Here is a 21,018-nt window from a genome sequence, read left to right as displayed (position 1 = left end):
TAAACCCTGAACCTGACCCTGACCCTACCCTAACCCGAACCCTGACCGGAACCCGAACCCTAACCCTGACATGAATCTGAACCCGAACCCTAACCCTAACCCGAACCCGAATCCCTAACACGAACCCAAACCCGAACCCCTAACCCGAACCCTAACCCTAACCCGAACCCTAGCCCTAACCCGAACCCTAACCCGAACCCGAATCCTAACCAGAACTCTAACCCTAACCCTAACCATACCCGAAATATAACCTAAACCTAACCCTAACCCGAACACTAACACGAACCCTAACCCAAAACGTAACCCTAACAGTAACCCTAACCCTAACCCTCTCCTAATCCTAACCCTTACCCTAACCCTTACTCGAACCCGAACCTGAAACGTAACCCGAACCCTAAACCTAACACTAACCCTAACCCTCAGCGTAACCCTAACCCGAACCCAAATCCCTAACACGAACCCAAACCCGAACCCCTAACCCGAACCCTAACCCTAAACCGAACCCTAGCCCTAACCCGAACCCTAACCCTAACCCTAAAACAAACCCTAACCGTAAACCTAACCCTAACCTGAAGCCAAACCCTAACCCTAACCCTACCCGAACCCTAACCCTAAACCAAACCCTAAACCTCACCCTAACCCTAACCCTAACCCTAACCCGTACCCTCACCCTAACCCTAATCCCTAAACACTGACCTTGACCCTAACCCTAACCCTGATACTGACCCTGACCCTAACCCTAACCCGAACCCTGACCGGAACCTGAAGCCTAACCATGACGCGAACCTGAACCCGAACCCAAACCCCGAACCTGAACCCGAAACCAAACCCCTAACCCTAAGCCTAACCCTAACCCGAACCCTTACATGAACCCAAACCCTAATGCGAACCCTCACCCGAACCCTAACCCGAACCCTATCCCTAAACCGAACCCGAACCTGACCCGAACCCTAATCACGAAACCTAACCCTGACCCTGACCATGACCCTGACCCTAACCCTCACCCTAAACCCTCAAACCTGACCCTGAACCTAACCTTAAACCTGACCCTGACCCTGACCCTAAACCATAAACCCTGACACTGACCCTGATCCTCACCCTAACACGAACCTGACCCGAACCTAAACACTAACCCTGACGCGAATATCAACACGAAACCTAACCCGAATCCTAACCCGAACCCTAACCCTAACCCTAACCCTAACCCTAACCCTAACCATAATCGGAACCCGAACCCTAACCCTAACCCGAACCCTAACCCGAACTCTAACCCTAACCCTAACCCTAACCCTAAACTACCCTAACCCTAACCCGAACCCTAACCCTAACCCTAACCGTAACCCTAACCCAAACGCTAACCCTAACCCGAATCGTAACCCTAACCCTAACCGTAACCCTAACCCTAACCCTAACCATAACCCGAACCCGAAACTTAACCCTAACCCGAACCCTAACCCTAACCCGACCCTAACCCTAACCCTATCCCTAACCGGAAACCTAACCCTAACCCTAACCCGAACCCTAACCCTAACCCTAACCCTAACCCTAACCCTAATCCGAACACTAACCCTAAACCTAACCCTAACCCTAACTCTAAACCTAACCCGAACCTGAAGCCAAACACTAACCATAACCCAAACGATACCCAAACCCGAACCCTAAACCAAAATCGATCCCGCAACCTAACCCTAACCCTAAACCTAACCCTAACCCTAACCCTAACCCTATCCCTAACCGGAAACCTAACCCTAACCCTAACCCGAACCCTAACCCTAAACCTAACCCAAAACCGAACCCGAACCCTAACCCTAACCGTAACCCTAACCCAAACACTAAACCTAACCCGACCCTAACCCTAACGCTATCCCTAACCTGAAACCTAACCCTAACCCGAACCCGAACCCGAACAATAACCCTAACCCTAACCCTAACCCAAACCCTAACCGTAACACGAACCCAAACCCGAACCCGAACCCAAAATCTAACCCTAACCCGAACGCTAACCCAAACCCGAACCCTAACCCAAATCCTAACCCTAAACTTAACCCTAAAACGAACCCGAACCCTAAACCGAACCCTAACCCTAACCCTAACCCGAAACCTAACCCGAACCCGAACCCTAACCCGAACCCTAACCCTAACCCTAACCCTAACCCTAAACCGAACCCTAACCCTAACCGTAACCCGAACCCTAACCCTAAACCGAACCCTAATCCGAACCCGAACCCGAACCCTAACCCGAACCCTTACCCTAACCCTAACCCGAACCCTAACCCGAGCCTGAACCCGAACCCTAATCCTAACCCGAACCCGAACCCTAATCCTAACCCGAACCCGAACCCGAATCCATACTCGAAAGCGAAACCAATACCGAACCAGAACCCGAACCCGAACCCTAACCCCTAACCCGAACCCGAACCCGAATCCATAACTGAAAGCGAAACCGATACCGAACCCGAACCGTAACTGAAACCGAACCCTACCCGAACCCGAACCCGAACCCTACCCGAACCCGAACCTGAAACCTACCCGAACCAGAACCAGAACCAGAACCCAAACCCCTAACCCGAACCCGAACCCGAAACCCATAATTGTTTGTGCCAATGTAAAGAAAATGCCATACGCTTATCTGTAAGAAACAACAGTGCCCTGGAACAGTCTGAGCCTTAATATCAGCACTGTGCTTTTGGGAGCGGGAGTTAAAGCGGAGGCAAACAGCACTAAGACACATTTGGCAAAAATCGCGTTCCAATGAATAATATTTTCTTCCCTTTCAAACCCAAACGTAAGTGGTTGTGGCCAGATAAATAAATGCCACACCCTTATGTGTAAGAAACAACAGTGCCCAGGAACGGGTTTCTACGTGAAGAAAATATTTCTCGTTGGAACTCCGCTTTTTTACTTTACCTTCCACAACCCCTTGTGATAGGGTTTCCACGTTAAGAAAATCGTTTTCATTGGAAGCCGGTTTTTCCCAAATGTGTCTAAGTGCTGTATTCCTCGGGTTTCCCTCATGCTACCAAAAGCACAGTGATGATGTTAGGGCTTAGACTGTTCCTGGGTAATGTTGTTTCTTACACATAAGGGTGTGGCATTTTCTTTACATTGCCACAACCACATATGATAGGGTTTCAACATGAACAAAATATTTTTCGTTGGAAGCGGTTTTTTGTCAAATGTGTCTCAATACCGTGTTGTTTGGGATTAACTAATGCTACCGAAATCACTATGATGATGTGAGGGCTCAGACCGATCCTGGAAACTTGTTTCTTACAGATAAGCGTATGGCATTTTCTTTACATTGGCACAAACAATTATGATAGAGTTTGCAAAAGAGAAAATTTATTTCATTGAAAGGCGGTTTTTGCCAAATTTTCTCAGCTGTTTGCCTCGGTTTTAACTCATGATACCAAAAGAACAGTGATGATCTTAGGGCTCAGACCGTCCATGGGACCAGTTATTTCTTACAAATAAGCATATGGCACATCCTTTACCTTGCCACAACAAATTAAGATAGAGTTTGCACATCAAGAAATATTTTTCATTTGAACCGGTTTCTGCCAAATATGTCTCAGTACTATGTCCTCAGCACTTGGGAGGATGTCTGCACGTGGAGAAAGACTTTTTCGTGGGAAGCCGGCTTTTGTCAAACGGGTCCCAGTGCTGTGCTCCTCTCTTTTCACTCCTGCTGCCAGAAGCCCAGTGAGGATGGGAGGGCTTAGAACATGGCTGGGCACTGTGGTTTCTTCCAGAGTCGTGGATGACATTTGCTTTACCTTGCCACAACCACTTGTGAGAGGGTCTGCACCTCAGGAAAACTGTTTCCGTGGGAAGCCGGCTTTTGGCCAAACGGGTCTCAGGGCCGTGGGCCTCGGGTGTCCCTCCGGCTCCCCAAAGCACAGGGACGAGGTGAGGGGCTTAGACCATGCCTGGGCCATGTTGTCTCTTCCACCTTGGTGTGTGGCATTTTGTTGACCTGGCTACCCCCACTTGGGATAGGTTTTCCACAGCAAGAGCATATTGTTCCTCGGAAGCCGTTTGGGCCCCAGGGGTCTCCGGGCTGTGTTCGTTGGGGTTGAACTCCTGCTAGCAAAACCGCCGGGATGAGGGAAAGGGTCAGACTGTGCCTGGGCCCTGTGGTCTCTTCCAGGTCCGTGTATGGCATTTCCTTCACCTTGCCACAGACACTGGGGAGCATGTCTGCACGTGGAGAAGGACTTCCTCGTGGGAAGTCGGTTTCTGTCAAAGGGTCCCAGTGCTGTGTTCTTCTCTTTTCACTCCTGCTGCCAGAAGCCCAGGGAGGAGGGGAGGGCTTCGAACATTGGTGGGCAGTGGGGTTTCTTCCAGAGAAGGGGATGGCATTTGATTTCCCTTGCCACCACCCCTTGGGATGGGGCTGCACCTCAGGAAAGCTGTTTCCTTGGGAAGCCGGCTTTCTGCCCAACGGGCCTCAGGGCCGTGGGCCTCGGGGGTCCCTCCGGCTCCCCAAAGCACAGAGACCAGGTGAGGGGCTTAGACCATGCCTCGTCCATGTTGCTCTTCCACCTGGGTGTGTGGCATTTTGTTGACCTGGCTACCCCCACTTGGGATAGGTTTTCCACAGCAAGAGCATATTGTTCGTCGGAAGCCCTTTGGGACCCAGGGGGTCTCCGGGCTGTGTTCCTTGGGGTTGAACTCCTGCTCGCAAAACCGCCGGGATGAGGGAAGGGTTCAGAATGTGCCTGGGCCCTGTGGTCTCTTCCAGGTCAGTGTATGGCATTTCTTTCACCTTGGCACAGGCACTGGGGAGAATTTCTGCACGTGGAGAAGGACTTTCTCAGGGTAAGCCGGTTTCTGTCAAACGGGTCCCACTGCTGTGCTCCTCTCTTTTCACTCCTGCTGCCAGAAGCCCAGGGAGGAGGGGAGGGCTTAGAACATGGCTGGGCACTGGGGTTTCTTCCAGAGAAGGGGATGGCATTTGCTTTCATTGCCACCACCCCTTGGGATAAGGTCTGCACCTCATGAAACCTGTTTCGGTGGGAAGCCGGCTTTCTGCTTTACGGGCCTCAGGGCAGTAGGCCTCGGGGGTCCCTCCGGCTCCCCACAGCACAGGGACGAGGTGAGGGGCTTAGACCATGCCTGGGCCATGTTGTTTCTTCCACCTGGGTGTGTGGCATTTTGTTGACCAGGCTAACCCCACTTGGGATAGGTTTTCCACAGCAAGAGCATATTGTTCGTCGGAAGCCGTTTGGGCCACAGGGGGTCACCGCGCAGTGTTCCTTGGGGTTGAACTCCTGCTAGCAAAACCGCCGGGATGAGGGAAAGGCTCAGACTGTGCCTGGGCCCTGCGGTCTCTTCCAGGTCAGTGTATGGCATTTCCTTCACCTTGCCACAGGCACTGGGAAGCATGTCTGCAAGTGGAGAAGGACTTCCTCGTGGGAAGCCGGTTTCTGTCAAAGGGTCCCAGTGCTGTGCTCCTCTCTTTTCTCTCCTGCTGCCAGAAGCCCAGGGAGGAGGGGAGGGCTTAGAACATGGCTGGGCACTGGGGTTTCTTCCAGAGAAGGGGATGGCATTTTTTTCCCTTGCCACCACCCCTTGGGATAGGGTCTGCACCTCAGGAAAGCTTTTCCGTGGTAGGCCGGCTTTCTGCCCAACGGGCCTCAGGGCCGTGTGCCTTGGGGGTCCCTCCTGTTCCCCAAAGCACAGAGACGAGGTAGGGGCTTAGACCATGCTTGGGCCATGTTGTCTCTTCCACCTTGGTGTGTGGCATTTTGTTGACCTGGCTATACCCACTTGGGATAGGTTTTCCACAGCAAGAGCATATTGTTCGTCGGAAGCCGTTTGGGCCCCAGCGGGTCTCCGGGCTGTGTTCCTTGGGATTGAACTCCTGGTAAGAAAACCGCCGGGATGAGGGAAAGGCTCAGACTGTGCCTGGGCCCTGTGGCCTCTTCCAGGTCAGTGTATGGCATTTCCTTCACCTTGCCACAGGCACTGGGGAGCATGTCTGCACGTGGAGAAGGACTTCCTCGGGGGAAGCCGGTTTCTGTCAAAGGGTCCCAGTGCTGTCCTTCTCTCTTTTCACTCCTGGTGCTAGAAGCCCAGGGAGGAGGGGAGGGCTTAGAACATGGCTGGGCACTGGGGTTTCTTCCAGAGAAGGAGATGGCATTTTTTTCCCTTGCCACCACCCCTTGGGATAGGGTCTGCACCTCAGGAAAGCTGTTTCCGTGGGAAGCCGGCTTTTTGCAAAGGGGTCTCAGGGCTGTGGGCCTCGGCTGTCCCTCCGGCTCCCCAAAGCACAGGGACGAGGTGAGGGGCTTAGACCATGCCTGCGCCATGTTGTTTCTTCCACCTGGGTGTGTGGCATTTTGTTGACCTCGCTACCCCCACTTGGAATAGGTTTTCCACAGCAAGCACCTATTGTTCGTCGGAAGCCGTTTTTGCCCCAGGGGTCTCCGGGCTGTGTTCGTTGAGTTTGAACTCCTGCGAGCAAAACCGCCGGGATGAGGGAAGGGATCAGACTGTGCCTGGGCCCTGTGGTCTCTTACAGGTCAGTGTATGGCATTTCCTTCCCCTTGCCACAGGCACCTGGGAGCATGTCTGCGCGTGGAGAAAGACTTTCCCGTGGGAAGCCTGTTTTTGTCAAAGGGTCCCAGTGCTGTGTTCCTCTCTTTTCACTCCTGCAGCCAGAAGCCCAGGGAGGAGGGGAGGGCTTAGAACATGGGTGGGCACTGTGGTTTCTTCAAGAGAAGTGGATGGCATTTGCTTTACCTTGCCACAACCACTTGTGAGAGGGTCTGCACCTCAGGAAAACTGTTTCCGTGGGAAGCCGGCTTTTGGCCAAACGGGTCTCAGGCCCGTGGGCCTCGGGTGTCCCTCCGGCTCCCCAAACCACAGGGACGAGGTGAGGTGCTTAGAACATGCCTGGGCAATGTTGTTTCTTACACCTGGGTGTGTTGCATTTTGTTTACCTGGCCACCCCTATTTGGGATAGGTTTTCCACAGCAAGAGCATACTGGTCATCGGAAGCCGTTTTTGCCCCAGGGGTCTCCGGGCTGTGTTCGTTGGGGTTGACTCCTGCTAGCAAAACCGTCGGGATGAGGGAAGGGTTCAGACTGTGCCTGGGCCCTGTGGTCTCTTCCAGGTCAGTGTATGGCATTTCCTTCACCTTGCCACAGGCACTTGGGAGCATGTCTGCACGTGGAGAAAGACTTTCCCGTGGGAAGCCGGTTTTTGTCAAACGGGTCCCAGTGCTGTGCTCCTCTCTTTTCACTCCGGCTGTCAGAAGCCCAGTGAGGATGGGAGGGCTTAGAACATGGATGGGCACTGTGGTTTCTTCCAGAGACGTGGATGGCATTTGCTTTACCTTGCGACAACTACTTGGGAGACGGTCTGCACCTCAGGAAAACTGTTTCCGTGGAAAGCCGGCTTTTGGCCAAACAGGTCTCAGGCCCGTGGGCCTCGGGTGTCCCTCCAGCTCCCCAAAGCACAGGGACTAGGTGAGGGGTTTAGACCTTGCCTGGGCAATTTTGTTTCTTACCCCTGGGTGTGTGGCATTTTGTTTACCTGGCTACCCCCACTGGGATAGGTTTTTCACAGCAAGAGCATATTGTTCGTCGGAAGCCGTTTTTGTCCCAGGGGTCTCCGGGCTGTGTTCGTTGGGGTTGAACTTCTGCTAGCAAAACCGCCGGGATGAGGGAAGAGCTCAGACGGTGCCTGGGCACTGTGGTCTCTTACCTGACCCGTACCCTAACTGGAACCCAAACCCTATACCCTGACCCAGACCCTTAGCCTGATCCTGACCATTTCCCTGACCCTAACCGTAACCCTAACCCTAACCAGAACCCTAGCCCTAACCCGAACCCTAACACTAATCCTAACCCTAACCCGAAACATAACCCTAACCCTAACCCTAACCCTAAACCTAACCCTAACCTGAACCCTAACCCGAACACCAATTCTAACCCTAACCCTAACCCTAACCCTAACCCTCAGCCTAACCCGAACCCTAACCCTAACCATAACCCTAACCCTAAACCTCAGCCTAACCCTAACCCTACCCGAACCCTAAACCTAAAACAAACCCTAACCGTAAACCTAACCCTAACCTGAAGCCGAACCCTAACCCTAACCCTACCCGAACCCTAACCCTAAACCAAACCCTAAACCTAACCCTAACCCTACCCGAACCCTAACCCTAAACCAAACCCTAACCCTAAACCTAACCCGAACCCTAACCCTAACCCTCACCCGAATCCTACCCCAAACCCTAACCCTAACCCTAACCCTAACATGAACAGAAAAACGAAACCTAACCCTAACCCTAACCCTAACACGAACACTAAACCTAACCCTAACCTTAACCATAACGTGAACCCTAACCCTAAACCGAACCCTAACCCGAACCCTAACCCTAACCCGAACCCTCACCCTAACCCGAACTCTAACCCTAACCATAACCCCAACCCGAAACCTAACCCTAACAGTAACCCTAATCCGAAACCTAACCCTAACCCAAACACTAACCCTAACCCTAATCCTCACCCTAACCCTAACCCTAACCCTAACCCTAACCCTAACCCTAACAGTAACCCTAACCCTAACCCTAACCCTAACCCTAATCCTAAACCAAACCCTAACCCTAAACCTAACCCTAACCCGAACCCGAACCCTTCCCTAACCCTAACCCATACCCGAACCCTAACCCTAACTCTCCCCGAACCCTAACCCTAACCCAAACCCTAACCCTAACCCTAACCCTAACTCAAACCCTAACCCGAACCCTAACCCTAACCCGAACCCGAACCCTTCCCTAACCCTAACCCATACCCGAACCCTAACCCTAACCCTACCCGAACCCTAACCCTAACCCAAACCCTAACCCTAACCCGAACCCTAACCGTAACCCTAACCCTAACCCGTACCCTCACCCTAACCCTAATCCCTAAACACTGACCTTGACCCTAACCCTAACCCTGACACTGACCCTGACCCTAACCCTAACCCGAACCGTGACCGGAACCTGAAGCCTAACCCTGACGCGAACCTGAACCCGAACCCAAACCCCGAACCTGAACCCGAAACCAAACCCCTAACCCTAAGCCTAACCCTAACCCGAACCCTTACATGAACCCAAACCCTAATGCGAACCCTCACCCGAACCCTAACCCGAACCCTATCCCTAAACCGAACCCGAACCTGACCCGAACCCTAATCACGAAACCTAACCCTGACCCTGACCATGACCCTGACCCTAACCCTCACCCTAAACCCTCAAACCTGACCCTGAACCTAACCTTAAACCTGACCCTGACCCTGACCCTAAACCCTAAACCCTGACACTGACCCTGACCCTCACCCTAACCCGAACCCTGACCCGAACCTGAACACTAACCCTGACGCGAACATCAACCCGAAACCTAACCCGAACCCTAACCCGAACCCTAACCCTAACCCTAACCCTAACCCTCACCCGAACCCTAACACGAACGCTAACCCTAACCCTGACTCTAACACTAACATTAAACTTAACCCTAACCCGAATCTGAGCCCTAACTCTAACCCTAACCCTATCCGAACCCTAACCCTAACCCAAACCCTAACCGTAACCCTAACCCTAACCCGAACACTAACCCTAACCCTAACCCTAAACGGAAACCTAACCCTAACCCTAACCATAATCAGAACCCGAACACTAACCCTAACCCGAAACCTAACCCTAACCCTAACGTGAACCCGAACCCGAATCCAAAACCTAACCCTAACCCGAACCCTAACCCGAACTCTAACCCTAACCCTAACCCTAACCCTAACCCTAACCCTAACCCTAACCGTAACCCTAACCCGAACGCTAACCCTAAACCGAATCGTAACCCTAACCCTAACCGTAACCCTAACCCTAACCCTAACCATAACCCGAACCCGAAACCTAACCCTAACCCTAACGCTACCTGAACCCTAACCCTAAACCAAACCCAAACCCTAAGCCTAACCCTAAGCCTAACCCTAACCCGAACCCGAACCCGAACCCGAACCCTAACCCGAACCCGAACCCTAACACGAACCCGAACCCTAACCCGAACCCTAACCCGAACCCTAACCCGAACCCTAACCCTAACCCTAACCCGAACCCTAACCCGAACCCTAACCCGAACCCTAACCCGAACCCTAACCCTAACCCGAACCCTAACCCCAACCCGAACCCGAACCCTGACCCTGACCCTGACCCTAACCCTAACCCTAACCCTAACCCTAACCCTAAACCCTAACCCTAACCCTAACCCGAACCCTATCCCTAAACCGAACCCGAACCTGACCCGAACCCTAATCACGAAACCTAACCCTGACCCTGACCATGACCCTGACCCTAACCCTCACCCTAAACCCTCAAACCTGACCCTGAACCTAACCTTAAACCTGACCCTGACCCTGACCCTAAACCCTAAACCCTGACACTGACCCTGACCCTCACCCTAACCCGAACCCTGACCCGAACCTGAACACTTACCCTGACGCGAACATCAACCCGAAACCTAACCCGAACCCTAACCCGAACCCTAACCCTAACCCTAACCCTCACCCGAACCCTAACATGAACGCTAACCCTAACCCTGACTCTAACACTAACATTAAACTTAACCCTAACCCGAATCTGAGCCCTAACTCTAACCCTAACCCTATCCGAACCCTAACCCTAACCCAAACCCTAACCGTAACCCTAACCCGAACACTAACCCTAATCCTAACCCTAACCCTAACCCTAACCCTATCCCTAACCGTAACCCTATCCGAACCCTAACCCTAACCCAAACCCTAACCGTAACCCTAACCCTAACCCGAACCCTAACCCGAACCCTAACCCTAACCCTAACCGTAACCCTAACCCGAACGCTAACCCTAAACCGAATCGTAACCCTAACCCTAACCGTAACCCTAACCCTAACCCTAACCATAACCCGAACCCGAAACCTAACCCTAACCCTAACGCTACCTGAACCCTAACCCTAAACCAAACCCTAACCCTAAGCCTAACCCTAAGCCTAACCCTAACCCGAACCCGAACCCGAACCCGAACCCTAACCCTAACCCTAACCCTAACCCGAACCCGAACCCTAACACGAACCCGAACCCTAACCCGAACCCTAACCCGAACTCTAACCCGAACCCTAACCCTAACCCGAACCCGAACCCTAACCCGAACCCTAACCCGAACCCTAACCCGAACCCGAACCCTAACCCTAACCCGAACCCTAACCCTACCCGAACCCGAACCCTGAACCTGACCCTGACCCTGACCCTAACCCGAACCCGAACCCTAACCCTAACCCTAACCCTAACCCGAACCCTAACCCTAACCCGAACCCGAACCCTAACCCGAACCCTAACCCTAACCCTAACCCTAACCCTAACCCGAACCCGAACCCGAACCCTAACCCGAACCCGAACCCTAACGCGAACCCTAACCCTAACCCTAACCCTAACCCGAACCCTAACCCGTACCCTAACCCTAACCCTAACCCGAACCCTAACCCTAACCCTAACCTGACGCGAACCAGAACACTAAACCTGACGCGAATTTGAACCCAAAACCTAACCCGAACCCGAACCCCGAACCCGAACCCCTAACCCTAACCCTAACCCTAACCATACAAGAACCCTAACCCTAACCCTAAAAGTAACCCGAACCCTGGCCCTAACTCAAACCCTAACCCGAACCCTAACCCTAACCCTAACCCTAACTTAAACCCTAACCCGAACCCTAACCCTAACCCTACAAGAACCCTAACCCTAACCCTAAAACTCACCCGAACCCTGGCGCTAACTCAAACCCTAACCCGAACCCTAACCCTAACCCTAACCCTAACCCTAACCCTAACTCAAACCGTAACCCGAACCCTAACCCTAACCCTAACCCTAACTCAAACCCTAACCCTAACCCTAACCCTAACCCTAACCCTTACCCTAACCCTAACCCGAACCCTAACCCTAACCCTAACGTGAACCCGAACCCGAATCCAAAACCTAACCCTAACCCGAACCCTAACCCTAACCTAACCCTAACCCTAACCCGAACCCTAACCCTAACCGTAACACTAATCCGAACGCTAACCCTAAACCGAATCATAACCCTAACCCTAACCGTAACCCTAACCCTAACCCTAACGCTACCCGAACCCTAACCCTAAACCAAACCCTAACCCTAAGCCTAACCCTAAGCCTAACCCTAACCCTAACCCGAACCCGAACCCGAACCCTAATCCGAACCCTAACCCTAACACTAACCCTAACCCTAACCTAACCCTAACCCTAACCCGAACCCTAACCCTAACCGTAACCCTAACCCGAACGCTAACCCTAAACCGAATCGTAACCCTAACCCTAACCGTAACCCTAACCCTAACCCTAACGCTATCCGAACCCTAACCCTAAAACAAACCCTAACCCTAAGCCTAACCCTAAGCCTAACCCTAACCCTAACCCTAACCCGAACCCGAACCCGAACCCAAACCCTAATCCAAACCTAACCTAACCCTAACCCTAACCCTAACCCGAACCCGAACCCTAACACGAACCCGTACCCTAACCCAAACCCTAACCCGAACCCTAACCCGAACCGTAACCCTAACCCTAACCCTAACCCGAACCCTAACCCGAACCCTAACCCGAACCCTAACCCTAACCCTAACCCGAACTCTAACCCGAACCCTAACCCGAACCCTAACCCGAACCCTAACCCGAACCCGAACCCTAACCCGAACCCGAACCCTAACCCGAAACCTAACCCGAATCCGAACCCTAACCCTAACCCGAACCCTAACCCTAACCCCAACCCTAACCCTAACCCGAACCCGAACCCTGACCCTGACCCTGACCCTGACCCTAACCCTGACCCTGACCCTAACCCTAACCCTAACCCTAAACCCTAACCCTAACCCTAACCCTAACCCGAACCCGAACCCGAACCCTGACCGTACCCCTAACCCGAACCCGAACCCTAACCTGAACCCTAACCCTAACCCTAACCCTAAACCGAACCCGAACCCGAACCCGAACCCTAACCCTGACCCTGACCCTATCCCGAACCCGAACCCGAACCCAAACCCTAACCCTGACCCGAACCCGAACCCGAACCCTAACCCTGACCCTAACCCGAACCCGAACCCTAACCCGAACCCTAACCCGAACCCGAACCCGAACCCGGACCCTAACCCGAACCCGAACCCGAACCCGAATCCGTACCTGAACCCGAACCCTAACCCGAACCCCTAACCCTAACCCGAACCCGAACCCTAACCCGAACCCTAACCCGAATCCGAACCCGAACCCTGACCCTAACCCAAACCCGAAACCGAACCCTGACCCCATCCCGAACCCGAACCCGAACCCGAACCCAATCCCGAACCCTAACCCAAACCCGATCCCGAACCCTAACCCGAACCCGAACCCGAACCCTAACCCTAACCCCTAACCCTAACCCTAACCCAAACCCTAACCCGAACCCTAACCCGAACCTGAATCCGAACCCGAACCCTGACCCGAACCCGAACCCTAACCCTAACCCCGAACCCTAACCCGAACCCGAACCCGAATCCGAACCCGAACCCTGACCCTAACCCGAACCCGAAACCGAACCCTGACCCAATCCCGAACCCGATCCCGAACCCGAACCCGAATCCGAACCCGAACCCGAACCCTAACCCTAACCCCAAACCCCTAACCCCAACCTGAGGAACACAGCATTGAGACACATTTGACAAAAACCCACGTCCAACGAAATATATTTTCTGCATGTGCAAACCCTATCATAACTGCTTTCGGCAAGGTAAGGAAAATGTCATATGCTTATCTGTAAGAAACAACAGTGCCCTGGAACAGTCTGAGCCCTAATATCAGCACTGTGCTTTTGGTAGCGGGAGTTAAAGCGGAGGCAAACAGCACTAAGACACATTTGGCAAAAATCGTGTTCCAACGAATAATATTTTCTTCCCTTTCAAACCCTAACGTAAGTGGTTAGGGCCAGATAAATAAATGCCATACACTTATCTGTAAGAAACAACAGTGCCCAGGAACGGGTTTCCACGTGAAGAAAATATTTCTCGTTGGAACTCCGCTTTTTTACTTTACCTTCCACAACCCCTTGTGATAGGGTTTCCACGTTAAGAAAATCGTTTTCATTGGAAGCCGGTTTTTCCCAAATGTGTCTAAGTGCTGTTTTCCTCGGGTTTCACTCATGCTACCAAAAGCCCAGTGATGATGTTAGGGCTTAGACTGTTCCTGGGTAATGTTGTTTCTTACACATAACGGTGTGGCATTTTCTTTACATTGCCCAAACCACATATAATAGGGTTTCAACATGAAGAAAATATTTTTCGTTGGAAGCGGTTTTTTGTCAAATGTGTCTCAATACCGTGTTGCTTGGGATTAACTAATGCTACTAAAAGCACAATGCTGATATGAGAGCTCAGACCGTACCTGGACACTCCTGTTTCTCACAGATAAGCCTATGGCATTTTCTTTACATTAGCACAAACAATTATGATACAGTTTGCAAAGGGAAAATATATTTCATTGAAAGGCGGTTTTTGCCAAATTTTCTCAGTGCTGTTTGCCTCGGTTTTAAGTCATGATACCAAAAGAACAGTGATGATCTTAGGGCTCAGACCGTCCATGGGCACTGTTATTTCTTACAAATAAGTGTATGGCACATCCTTCACCTTTCCACAACAACGTAAGATAGAGTTTGCACATCAAGAAATATATTTAATTGGAACCCGTTTTTGCCAAATATGTCTCAATACTATGTCCTCAGCACTTGGGAACAAGTCTGCACGTGGAGAAGGACTTTCTCGTGGGAAGCCGGTTTTTGTCAAATGTGTCCCAGTGCTGTGCTCCTCTCTTTTCACTCCTGCTGCCAGAAGCCCAGGGAGGAGGGGAGGGCTTAGAACATGGCTGGGCACTGGGGTTTCTTCCAGAGAAGGGGATGGCATTTGCTTTCCCTTGATACCACCCCTTGGGATAGGGTCTGCACCTCAGGAAAGCTCTTTCCGTGGGAAGCCGGCTTTCTGCCCAACGGGCCTCAGGGCCGTGGGCCTCGGGGGTCCCTCCGGCTCATCAGAACACAGGGACGAGGTGAGGGGCTTAGACCATGCCTGGGCCATGTTGTTTCTTCCACCTGGGTGTGTGGCATTTTCTTGAACTGGCTACCCCCACTTGGGATAGGTTTTCTACAGCAAGAGCATATTGTTCGTCGGAAGCCGTTTGGGCCCCAGGGGTCTCCGGGCTGTGTTCGTTGGGGTGGAACTCCTGCTAGCAAAACCGCCGGGATGAGGGAAGGGCTCAGACTGTGCCTGGGCCCTGTGGTCTCTTCCAGGTCAGTGTATGGCATTTCCTTAACCTTTCCACAGGCACTGGGGAGCATGTCTGCACGTGGAGAAGGACTTCCTCGTGGGAAGCCGGTTTCTGTGAAACGGGTCCCAGTAATGTGCTCCTCTCTTTTCACTCCTGCTGCCAGAAGCCCAGGGAGGAGGGGAGGGCTTAGAACATGGCTGGACACTGGGGTTTCTTCCTGAGAAGGGGATGGCATTTGATTTCCCTTGCCACCACCCCTTGGGATAGGGTCTGCACCTCAGGAAAGCTGTTTCCGTGGGAAGCCGGCTTTCTGCCAACGGGCCTCAGGGCCGTGGGCCTCGGGGGTCCCTCGGCTCCCCAAAGCACAGGGAAGAGGTAGGGTCTTAGACCGTGCCTGGGCCATGTTGTTTCTTCCTCCTGGTTGTGTGGCATTTTGTTGACGTGGCTACCCCCACGTGGGATAGGTTTTCCTCAGCAAAAGCATATTGTTCATCGGAAGCCGTTTGGGCCCCAGGGGGTCTCCGGGCTGTGTTCGTTGGGGTGGAACTCCTGCTAGCAAAACCGCCGGGATGAGGGAAGGGCTCAGACTGTGCCTGGGCCCTGTGGTCTCTTCCAGGTCAGTGTATGGCATTTCCTTCACCTTGCCACAGGCACTGGGGAGCATGTCTGCACGTGGAGAATGACTTTTTCATGGGAAGCCGGTTTCTGTCAAAGAGTCCCAGTGCTATGCTCCTCTCTTTTCACTCCTGCTGCCAGAAGCCCAGGGAGGATGGGAGGGCTTAGAACATGGCTGGGCACTGTGGTTTCTTCCAGAGAAGTGGAGGGCATTTGCATTACCTTGCCACAACCACTTGGGATAGGGTCTGCACCTCAGGAAAACTGTTTCCGTGGGAAGCCGGCTTTTTGCAAAGGGGTCTCAGGGCCGTGGGCCTCGGGTGTCCCTCCAGCTCCCCAAAGCACAGGGACGAGGTGAGGGGCTTAGACCATGCCTGGGCAATGTTGTTTCTTACATCTGGGTGTGTGGCATTTTGTTGACCTGGCTACCCCCACTTGGGATAGGTTTTCCACAGCAAGCACCTATTGTTCGTCGGAAACCGTTCTTGCCCCAGGGGTCTCCGGGCTGTGTTCGTTGGGGTTGAACTCCTGCTAGCAAAACTGCCGGGATGAGGGAAGGGCTCAGACTGTGCCTGGGCCCTGTGGTCTCTTCCAGGTCAGTGTATGGCATTTCTTTCACCTTGCCACAGGCACTGGGGAGAATTTCTGCACGTGGAGAAGGACTTCCTCGTGGGAAGCCGGTTTCTGTCAAAGGGTCCCAGTGCTGTGCTCCTCTCTTTTCTCTCCTGCTGCCAGAAGCCCAGGGAGGAGGGGAGGGCTTAGAACATGGCTGGGCACTGGGGTTTCTTCCAGAGAAGGGGATGGCATTTGCTTTCCCTTGCCACCACCCCTTGGTAGGGTCTGCACCTCAGGAAAGCTGTTTCCTTGGGAAGCCGGCTTTCTCCCAACGGGCCTCAGGGCCGTGGGCCTCGGGGGTCCCTCCGGCTCCCCACAGCACAGGGACGAGGTGAGGGGCTTAGACCATGCCTGCGCCATGTTGTTTCTTCCACCTGGGTGTGTGGCATTTTGTTGACCTGGCTACCCCCAGTTGGGATAGGTTTTCCACAGCAAGAGCATATTGTTCGTCGGAAGCCGTTTTTGCCCCAGGGGTCTCCGGGCTGTGTTCGTTGAGTTTGAACTCCTGCTAGCAAAACCGCCGGGATGAGGGAAGGGTTCAGACTGTGCCCTGGCACTGTGGTCTCTTCCAGGTCAGTGTATGGCATTTCCTTCCCCTTGCCACAGGCATCTAGGAGCATGTCTGCACGTGGAGAAAGACTTTCCCGTGGGAAGCCGGTTTTTGTCAAACGGGTCCCAGTGCTCTGCTCCTCTCTTTTCACTCCTGCTGCCAGAAGCCCAGGGAAGAGGGGAGGGCTTAGAACATCCCTGGGCACTGGGGTTTCTTTCAGAGAAGGGGATGGCATTTGCTTTCCCTTGCCACCACCCCTTGGGATAGGGGCTGCACCTCAGGAAAGCTGTTTCCGTGGGAAGCCGGCTTTCTGCCCAACGGGCCTCAGGGCCGTGGGCCTCGGGGGTCCCTCCGGCTCCCCAAAGCACAGAGACGAGGTGAGGGACTTAGACCATGCCTGGGCCATGTTGTTTCTTCTGCCTGAGTGTGTGGCATTTTGTTGACCTGGCTACTCACATTTGCATATGTTTTCCAGAGCAAGCACCTATTGTTCCTCAGAAGCAGTTTTTGCCCCAGGGGTCTCTGGGCAGTGTTCCTTGGGCTTGAACTCCTGCTAGCTAAACTGCTGGGATGAGGGAAGGGCTCACACTGTGCCTGGGCCCTGTGGTCTCTTCCAGGTCAGTGTATGGTATTTCCTTCACCTTGCCACAGGCACTGGGGAGCATGTCTGCACGTGGAGAAGGACTTCCTCCTGGAAACCGGTTTCTGTCAAAGCGTCCCAGTGCTGTTCTCCTCTCTTTTCACTCCTGTTGCTAGAAGCCCAGGGAGGAGGGGAGGGCTTAGAACATGGCTGGGCACTGGTGTTTATTGCAGAGGAGGAGATGGCATTTGCTTTCCCTTACCACCACCCCTTGGGATAGGGTCTGCAACTCAGGAAAGCTGTTTCCGTGGGAGGCCGGCTTTCTGCCAAACGGGTCTCAGGGCCGTGGGCTTCGGGGGTCCCTCCGGCTCCCCAAAGCACAGAGAGGAGGTGAGGGGTTAGACCATGCCTGGGCCTAGTTGTCTCTTCCACCTGAGTGTGTGCCATTTGGTTGACCTGGCTACCCCCTCTTGGGATAGGTTTTCCACAGCAAGAGTATATTGTTCGTCGGAAGCCGTTTGGGCGCCAGGGGGTCTCCGGGCTGTGTTCCTTGTGGTGGAACTCCTGCTAGCAAAACCGCCGGGATGAGGGAAGGGCTCAGACTGTGCCTGGGCCCTGTGGTCTCTTCCAGGTCAGTGTATGGTATTTCCTTCACCTTGCCACAGGCACTGGGGAGCATGTCTGCACGTGGAGAAGGACTTCCTCGTGGAAGCCGGTTTCTGTCAAAGCGTCCCAGTGCTGTCCTCCTCTCTTTTCACTCCTGCTGCTAGAAGCCCAGGGAGGAGGGGAGGGCTTAGAACATGGCTGGGCACTGGGGTTTCTTCCAGAGAAGGAGATGGCATTTTTTTCCCTTGTCTCCACCCCTTGGGATAGGGTCTGCACCTCAGGAAAGCTGTTTCCGTGGGAAGCCGGCTTTTTGCAAAGGGTTTTCAGGGACGTGGGCCTCGGCTTTCCCTCCGGCTCCCCAAAGCACAGGGACGAGGTGAGGGGCTTAGACCATGCCTGGGCAATGTTGTTTCTTACACCTGGGTGTGTGACATTTTATTGACCTGGCTACCCCCACTTGGGATAGGTTTTCAACAGCAAGCGCCTTTGTTCGTCGGAAGCCGTTTTTGCCTCAGGGGTCTCCGGGCTGTGTTCCTTGGGGTTGAACTCCTGCTAGCAAAACCGCCGGGATGAGGGAAGGGTTCAGACTGTGCCTGGGCCCTGTGGTCTCTTCCAGGTCAGTGTATGGCGTTTCCTTCCCCTTGCCACAGGCACCTGGGAGCATGTCTGCACGTGGAGAAAGACTTTCCCGTGGGAAGCCGGTTTTTGTCAAACGGGTCCCATTGCTCCGCTCCTCTCTTTTCACTCCTGCTGCCAGAAGCCCAGGGAGGATGGGAGGGCTTAGAACATGGCTGGGCACTGTGGTTTCTTCCAGAGAAGTGGAGGGCATTTGCTTTACCTTGCCACAACCACTTGGGATAGGGTGTGCACCTCAGGAAAAGTGTTTCCGTGGGAAGCCGGCTTTTTGCAAAGGGGTCTCAGGGCCGTGGGCCTCGGCTGTCCCTCCGGCTCCCCAAAGCACAGGGACGAGGTGAGGGCCTTAGGCCATGCCTGGGCCATGTTGTTTCTTCCTCCTGGTTGTGTGGCATTTTGTTGACCTGGCTACCCCCCACTTGGGATAGGTTTTCCACAGCAAGAGCATATTGTTTGTCGGAAGCCGTTTGGGCCCAGGGGGTCTCTGGGCTGTGTTCCTTGGGGTTGAACTCCTGCTAGCAAAACCGCCGGGATGAGGGAAGGGCTCAGACTGTGCCTGGGCCCTGTGGTCTCTTCCAGTTCAGTGCATGGCATTTCCTTCACCTTGCCACAGGCACTGGGAAGCATGTCTGCACGTGGAGAAGGACTTCCTCGTGGGAAGCCCGTTTCTGTCAAAGGGTCCCAGTGCTGTGCTCCTCTCTTTTCTCTCCTGCTGCCAGAAGCCCAGGGAGGAGGGGAGGGCTTAGAACATGGCTGGGCACTGGGGTTTCTTCCAGAGAAGGGGATGGCATTTGCTTTCCCTTGCCACCACCCCTTAGGATAGGGTCTGCACCTCAGGAAAGCTGTTTCCGTGGGAAGCCGGCTTTCTGCCCAACGGGCCTCAGGGCCGTGGGCCTCGGGGATCCCTCCGGCTCCCCACAGAACAGGGACGAGGTGAGGGGCTTTGATCGTGCCTGGGCAATGTTGTTTCTTACACCTGGGTGTGTGGCATTTCGTTGACCTGGTTACCCCCACTTGGGATAGGTTTTCCACAGCAAGCACCTCTTGTTCGTCGGAAGCCGTTTTTGCCTCAGGGGTCTCCGGGCTGTGTTCGTTGGGGTTGAACTCCTGCTAGCAAAACCGCCGGGATGAGGGAAGGGTTCAGACTGTGCCTGGGCCCTGTGGTCTCTTCCAGGTCAGTGTATGGCGTTTCCTTCCCCTTGCCACAGGCACCTGGGAGCATGTCTGCACGTGGAGAAAGACTTTCCCGTGGGAAGCCGGTTTTTGTCAAACGGGTCCCATTGCTCCGCTCCTCTCTTTTCACTCCTGCTGCCTGAAGCCCAGGGAGGATGGGAGGGCTTAGAACATGGCTGGGCACTGGGGTTTCTTCCAGAGAAGTGGAGGGCATTTGCATTACCTTGCCACAACCACTTGGGATAGGGTGTGCACCTCAGGAGAACTGTTTCCGTGGGAAACTGGCTTTTTGCAAAGGGGTCTCAGGGCCGTGGGCCTCGGCTGTCCCTCTGGCTCCCCAAAGCACAGGGACGAGGTGAGGGGCTTAGACCATGCCTGGGCAATGTTGTTTCTTACACCTGGGTGTGTGACATTTTATTGACCTGGCTACCCCCACTTGGGATAGGTTTTCAAAAGCAAGCGCCTTTGTTCGTCGGAAGCCGTTTTTGCCTCAGGGGTCTCCGGGCTGTGTTCGTTGGGGTTGAACTCCTGCTAGCAAACCCGCCGGGATGAGGGAAGGGTTCAGACTGTGCCTGGGCCCTGTGGTCTCTTCCAGGTCAGGGTATGGCATTTCCTTCCCCTTGCCACAGGCACCTGGGAGCATGTCTGCACGTGGAGAAAGACTTTCCCGTGGGAAGCCGGTTTTTGTCAAACGGGTCCCAGTGCTCTGCTCCTCTCTTTTCACTCCTGCTGCCAGAAGCCCAGGGAGGATGGGAGGGCTTAGAACATGGCTGGGCACTGTGGTTTCTTCCAGAGAAGTGGAGGGCATTTGCTTTACCTTGCCACAACCACTTGGGATAGGGTGTGCACCTCAGGAAAAGTGTTTCCGTGGGAAGCCGGCTTTTTGCAAAGGGGTCTCAGGGCCGTGGGCCTCGGCTGTCCC

Source organism: Ursus americanus, chromosome 19, assembly GCF_024610735.1.
Source record: "Ursus americanus isolate L20-20 chromosome 19, mUrsAme1.1.p, whole genome shotgun sequence".
NCBI classification, from domain to species: domain Eukaryota; kingdom Metazoa; phylum Chordata; class Mammalia; order Carnivora; family Ursidae; genus Ursus; species Ursus americanus.
This window is presented reverse-complemented; position numbering follows the sequence as displayed.